The sequence below is a fragment of the Montipora capricornis genome, chromosome 2 (assembly GCF_036669925.1).
Source record: "Montipora capricornis isolate CH-2021 chromosome 2, ASM3666992v2, whole genome shotgun sequence".
In the NCBI taxonomy this organism is placed as follows: domain Eukaryota; kingdom Metazoa; phylum Cnidaria; class Anthozoa; order Scleractinia; family Acroporidae; genus Montipora; species Montipora capricornis.
The window spans coordinates 47,127,771-47,135,119 of NC_090884.1; the positions used below are offsets into that span (position 1 = coordinate 47,127,771).

Here is a 7,349-nt window from a genome sequence, read left to right on the forward strand (position 1 = left end):
AAAACTTCCTTCGTCTCAACTTTTTCTCGACCGCGAGCCAGAGTCCAGAGGTGAGAAACGGATCACATGGATCCTGGACTCCCATCTAGTTTCCTCAGGACACGATTAAGGAACTTCTCTACACGCCATTGCCATGAAAAGACTGGAAGAAGGTCTATTGTAAAGTTCCCTTTATTTGTGTTAAAAGAAATACTGACACAAACGAGCACGTAAATCCAGAGCACTTGCCTTGCGACCGCCGTTGCACAGTTTAGCGTGCCTGTAAGCACGTGTTTGCAATAACTGAAAATTAACCAGAAACTGTAAAAAGTAGCGAGTTGTGAAAGAGCTCAATGGATGCCAGCAGGTTATTTTGCAATTGCTGTTAGCGTTGTTTTTAGGTTGGGTTAAATCTAGCTGTTTGTCTTTGCTCAAGGAGCAGAATTAAGGGGACTCGGTTAGGGTTTGGGTGAGGAGTTGTTGAGGTTGGGCCGCGTCTATCAACTTGCATTAGGGAGCTTAAGCACGCGCATTTTGGAGACGCGGACGGCAACCGGAAGTGAGCTATTTTCCTTTTTAACTTGTCTTTACACAACCACATTTACTTTGCCAAGTATCTTTACTCCATTAGAGAAGATTATAATGAAAATCTGGGAAACACCACTGTCCTGGCACACGGAATGTTCTCTTCCGGTTGCCGCCCGCGAATCAAAAACGCGCGTGCTTAAGCTCCCTATTAATACTTGAGACCTCTTCATGCCTGGACGATGAACCAGAGTCGACTCGCGAAGATTTTGAGTTCTTTTACCAGCTATCAGAAGGAAGGAAGTGGTTGGATGCTATCTGAAATCCAGCACCTTGATTCGACCCTGGCTCAGTATAAATAACTGAAAGGTTCCTGTTTTTTTTCCTGTGCCCAAAAAGTTGGATGACAATCAAGTGGTCATGTAATCAAGTGTCTCATGTGGAGCATCTTGGGAGCTTAAATCCCGCACAAATCTAACCTCGAACAAATCCATCACAACCAGTACCATGTGAACGAGGTCAAGTTTGATGGTGTCTGGTGTCCAGTTCCCATCAAAGTTATGAAAAAAAAGCCATGGTTAAAGATAAATACAAAGATCTGTAAAACCCTATGACCAGCTATTCGCACAACTGCATGTACACTGCTGTACCCGGCGAGGTATAGAGCTCCGTGTCTTGGCGCTGACCAAAAGGTGCGTGGGCTCTGGGAACTAGATGGCGATCTGTACATCCAAGGCGGCCTTCACAAGGCAAACTTAAGTTTGCAAACTCGTGTTGGCAAACTCAAGTTGGTGTGTGTGAAAGACACAACAACAGTTGTCAAACATGTTGGCAAACTATTGGCGAGAACAGAAACAAGTTCTATTAGTCGCCAACAGTTTGCCTACTGTTTTTGTGCCGTTCACACACACCAACTTGAGTTTGCAAACTCAAGTTTGCCGTGTGAAGGCCGCTTAACAATTAGGGAGCTTAAGCAAAGACAACGGCGACGGCAACGAAAACGTCATAAATTTGAATATTTAGTGGGCAAAAACAATAGCTTTGCACGCCCTGCATGGGTGCCTTTTTCACTTTTGTCCATTTCTTTGCCGTCGTCAGCAAAACTACAACCTGAAATAGCCAAATTTGAGGTTTTATGAACAACGTCAGCACTTATTAAGCGCCGTTCCTACCAATGACATTTTTGAGGAACTACCACACCCCTGTCGTATTAAAAAGGTTGAAATAGACACGAAGCGATTAAAATAAAGCGAATTTTTCGTTCTCGTTGCCGTTGCCGTTGCCGTTGCCGTTGTCGTTGCTTAAGCTCCCTATTAAAAACTGAACTACTGATATCTACGGTGGCTTCAAAGAGACATCCATAAATCAAGTTTTTTTTTTATGTAGACAATGCGCTCGATTCCATCCGTTTTATCGTTTTCACGTTAATCGTTATCGTTTTACGATTGATAATCGAAGGATCGTTGACATGGCATGACGAACGCAGATCGTCAACGATCGTTTAATCGTCGATCGTAGATCTCGGACTTCTCCTCGAAAATCCGTATTGAGAAGGCCTATGAACGAACTTCAAATGCTTATATTTAAAGGCAGCAAGAGAAATGTTATGAGGTGTCTATGCGAATGTTTGTTAGTACAGCAGAGGAAAGAAAGTGTTTCAGATTGCCAAAGTAAACTCCAGATGTTCCTTTGGTTTCCGGTCCCAATGTTTGCGCTCACAGAGGGACACAAACATGGCGTCTCCGTATTAAACTCTGTAATCTCAAGTGGTATATTTTGCCTGAACAACGAGGTATCACATAGCCCTGAAATTTGGACACGTTTTCTTCCCTGTAATATCTCTATTTCTTGAATTTAAGCGATTTTTTTGAACTTGCGTGATCGATATTCAAACCCAGACTAGACCGTAACTGAGAACTCATCAAAATGCACCCATTAAGAACTGATTATACATTAAAGGGTCATTTCGCTGTTTATCTGTATTATTTGCTTCATTTATATTTGACTTTAGTAAAATTAAACGTGTCCGTTATTACCACTGAGTCAACGATGTCTTTCATTAACTTCATTTCTTGAATAGGAAGACAGTCTGCATGTTTGGGTATTTAATATTTTTGAAAATAATGTGGTTTGGAGATCATGCTGCTACTGTAATACCTTGACAAATCACTCGGGCAGTGTGTAGGGTCAAAGAGCCTCGTTCATTAGGGAGGCATAATAACGGTGCCTCAACTTGTAAAGAGTTTTTTTCCCCAGGAATTAAAGCCGTCGGAAGGGATAAAATAATCTCTAAAAATGATTGACGTTTTACTATGTTAAGAACCATCTTTTATGATCATGATTTTCCATGGAACAAATGGGATTTCTGATAGTTTACGACACCATTTAGAGATCTTTAGAGCGAGTTTCAATCGAGTGACGTAAAATCAAACCAAAGTAATTACTTTAGCCAATCAAAAAGGACGGAGACAATACAGTAAACCAATGAAAATTCGAAGTAATCACACGTAGCCGACACAAAGCGCGGGAAAATGTGCACGCGCAAGCAACGATTGGGTTTGGTTTCACTTCTGATTGGTTGAAAAAATGGCGCGAAAACTTTCAACCAATCATTGAGTGAAGTAAATGCAAAACCAAAACTTTCGACACTCTAGAGGAAGACTCAAGTTTTCGAAAAGCTAGATTACGATTCAATCGAGTGTCGTAAAACCAAGTTTCAACGGTGTGACTTTCGTCGACAACTATCAGCGACAGTTGTCTCTTGAGCGCCGTGGATTCATATCCCACAGAAAAAAATGCAACAACCGAAAGAAATCTCTCGACAAAGCTTCCTCAGCGGAAGAGTAAATGACTTGAAATTTGTTGTTCGTCTTCTCATTTAATACATCTACAGTTTTCTCAAAACCCTTAACGCTCAAATCAAAATCATCAGAATTAATCTGTTCCTCTCCTATACAACCAAACCCGAGTGCCGATCTCTCCCAGAAGTGCTTTCATTTTCCATTTGCTTCACAAGTACAAAGCTTTGGTAGATCAGGCTCTTCCCGAATCTTGTAGGAAGAACAGCGAATACATCCTTGCTTTGCAGCAAAAGCGTAACCGCTTCCTTCAGTTCTTTTTTTATGACTAACTCACCAAGTCGCCTAGACAGCCTTTCGAAAACTTGAGTTATTTCTCTAGATAAGCCATGTTGTTTTTGAATCTGTAGTTTTATTGACAGCTGATGTAAAATCATTTTGAGATGCATTGTGTTATGGACCAATCAGGTATTGCCGTTGCTGGTGCAACGGGACTCGCTGAACACTAGTCGCGGTAAATAAAGATCGGACAGTTTCCCTATTTTTCCCGCCGAAACACATCCACTCTCCCCACCCACTTGGTAGTTATCTCGCTCTCCCCAGTTCGTGCTCGCTGTTTAAAAACTTTGTGCTCTATCCCGACGATCAAACGGAAAAATAGGGGACTGTGAACAGTCTCTTTAACGCGGTATTTCATTCATGTTTGTTTATCTGTATTTTATAAAATAACCAAAATAGTACGCGCGCTGTGGTTGGTCAAACCACTGCGGTTTATTGTGCCGGTCAACCACAGCTAGAAAGCGACAAAAAAAATTATTATTTCATTAAAGCAATAAAATATACTTTTCTTTCGGTTTACGGGTATAATAAACCACTCGGGGTGTTGTGAGAACACTCGAAAACATTGTAAGCCCCTCGCCTTTGGCTCGAGATTTACAAGCTTTTCTCATGTTTTCCCAACATCCCGCGTGGTTTATTATACCGGTAAACCCATAGCACAGTATGTTTTAAATATTTAACAATTATTCCATGAGCGCGTGTTGGATATGAGTTGGCTACAACTAGTCTCATATCCAACAAGCGCGAATGGAACAATTGTTTTATTAAATTCCTTAAACTCCCAAAATTTGGAAGTACAAAATACGAGCGAAAAAAGCGAGAAATTCCGAGCGAAATCGAGAAAACTTGATGAAAATGCGATGTTGTGTAATACCTTGTAGTCAGTCAGACGTAGGCGCATCACAAAAACATTTCTTGCCTTTTCGCGTACTATATACTTCTAAACGTCGGAATTGATCCAAACTTTCCACAAAAAAATTTTTTTTTCTTTTTTGGCTTTATTCAAAGAAAATTTTCGCTTTCCGGCCAAAAAAAAAAATTAGTTTAGCAACGCTTAACGCAATCATTTACAGTATAAGGGACTGTGCAATAATTATCAGGAAGGGGGGGTCCTAAAATGAGCTTCACCAAAGGAAAAATTAGATAGGTCCCCCCCTCCAGCAGCGTCAAGATTAGCTAGAAACCCTCTCGCTGTTTAAATCAAGAACAGACCTGGCATGTCTGCGGGACCTCTTAAATGCCAAATGTTTTCAGTATTGGCAAAGCTCACAACGTGGTTTGTGACTTCTGTGCATGAGCGATTGTTTCAATCTATCATATGTTGCCATTCTAAATAAGTTAAAGCATGTGTTTATGTTGATGCAATATTTAGACATTATGGATAGTCAAAGGCGTGGCATCTGTCTATTTGGAAAATGTTTATTTATTCATTATCGAATTTGTGAAATTTAATAAAGACCCCCCCTCAACTTACTTGAGAAATCTAATGTAGAGCCCCCCCCTCCTTTCCATTATTTTAACTTAAGGCCCCCCCTCTGGTTTTAGGGCCCCCCCTCCTGATAATTATTGCACAGTCCCTAAGGTCAAACTAAGCTATATGAGCTAATAACCCAGATTGAGTGAACCAATCAGAGCACGCGAAATGCATTATCCGAGGTTGAGAATTTATTTAACAATAGCCCTTTTCACGGTTATTTTTTGTCATTTGCATTACAATGTAATCTAACGTGGGTGCGAGGCAATTTCGGGTTAAAACTACAAAATAGCCCGAAATTGCCTTACATACATGCTAGATTACATTGTAATGCAAATGAGAAAAACTAACAGTGAAAAAGCCTATTACAGTTATGTGCTATGAGCGCGCGTTGGAGATGAGGCGATATCGAATCCAATGACGTTATGATACGATCTTTGCTGTTGTAAGTGGCAAATTATTTAAGAAAACATGTTCTCGTGCCTTCATAGTCGGCGAAAACCGAAGCGAACGTTTGGGAGAATTCAAAGGCAGATCAGTGAAAACCCAAGACGCAGTCGCAGTTCTATTTCTTTTACAAATTTATTATTTTCCGACTTAACAAAGAGAAAAACAATACAAGAAGCGCGTATAGTTTTGTTTCTTTCATGAAACTGCAAATTCTCACAACTACTTGGCGACAGCCAAACGTCATTCGTGTACTTCATAGCGCAATGAAAGCACACTTGTCGACCAATCAGAAAGCATGTACTATCTGAATTATTTTAAAAATTAAATTGTTTCACTTCTACAAAACGACGGGAAAATGATTTCACACGGGTTGATAACCAAACCTTTCGTGATTGAAAAATCGGTAATTTCTTTTACTAAATTTATTAATGCTTGGATTCTTAGAATTGTAGTTAAACTTTTATTGAATTTTATTTCAGTTTTACAAGACAACCGAAAATAACAACAATGGCAAATCACGTGACATTCGCGCCAATTGTAAAGGCAAATCACGTGACATGCACGCCAATTGTAATTTCAGTAGAATGAAAAAATTGAAAGCGAAGCAAGCGACTCCTCTGAACGAAAATTAGAGTCTTCTATCCTATAATTCAAGTCAATTATCGGGACGGATTTACTCAATGAGAGTCCTAGCAAAGTAGTAGGCAAGTTTTCTCGTCTTTCAAGTTTGTTTAGCGTTTTTTCCCCCAAACAGTAATTAGCCGATACCAAAGGTTTGGTTTATTTAAAGTGGCTTCCTTTTTTCGAGTTATCCAAACTATCTAACTAAGATTTGTTCCTACACCAACTATTTTATTTTCTAGAGCTACTTTCTTCAAATCCTTGACGATAAAATTGGTGTTTGTAACAATCAAAGTCAAAGAAATCGGATTTTTTCCTACTTGTTTTTTCTGACGAAACTTTCTCACTATACTTTTCAAAGTCCGACGAATCTACTGTCCAACAGTCAGGTTCTATGTTCCGTAAAAAGTTTGAAAAGAATACGATTGGAGCGGGATCTCCGACCATCTCAGTGGCTCCTGAAAAATAAATAAAATTCTTGCAATTAGGAAACTATTAACGTATGTTTTGCAAAATGTTATTAGAGTTATAGTATCCAAAGCTTTTTATATTAATTTTTACGTATTTTGCACACCTTGTTAAATCTCCCGTAAAAAAAAAAACACTTAAAAAAACAACTAACAGCTGGTGGAGTCATGATTATGATAATCGTCCTCTCCTTCTCTTTTTATCGTTGTTGTTGTTGTTCATGATCATCTCCTTTTCCTTCTTTCTATTCCTCTTATTCTTCTTCTTCTTCTTCTTCCTCTAACTCCTCTTCTTCTTCTTTTTCTCCTTCTTTCTTGTTATTCGTCTTCGTTTTGTCCTCGTCTGAACTTTGTCACTATCGTTGTCAGCGCTATGTCATCTTCGTCATGAATCATCATCGTCATCGTCATCACCATCGCCATCTTTGTCACGAATCGTGACTGTCACCGTCATAGTCTTAGCCGTCTTTTATTATTTTTTTTCATGATGGGCACCAAAACGTCGGGTGGACACTTTGACCCTTTTCCTATAGTTTTTAAAACTCGGTAAAACTCCAGTCTCCCATCCTAACACAGTTCTGTTAGTAAACGCGCCTCCAAAGGGTTTTTTTTTAAACATAACTTTTCTGTTCCGACTTTATTGAGCTTCGCTTTACGAACATGACTGGTGAGAATTCAAACTCTGGAAAAACGCTG

The 7,349-nt window shown here is 39.6% G+C and overlaps 1 protein-coding gene across 2 annotated transcripts in view; it reads right to left on the reverse strand.

Annotated features, from left to right (window-relative positions):
* Positions 1–5,678: 5,678 nt before the first annotated feature.
* The window catches only part of LOC138024363 (uncharacterized), a 29,467-nt gene continuing 27,796 nt past the window's right edge, over positions 5,679–7,349 (reverse strand). For both annotated transcript variants that reach the window (XM_068871535.1, XM_068871545.1), the window contains exon 13: positions 5,679–6,644. The gene's annotated coding sequence lies outside the window, so the exon portion shown is untranslated. The remainder of the gene's footprint in view (positions 6,645–7,349) is intronic.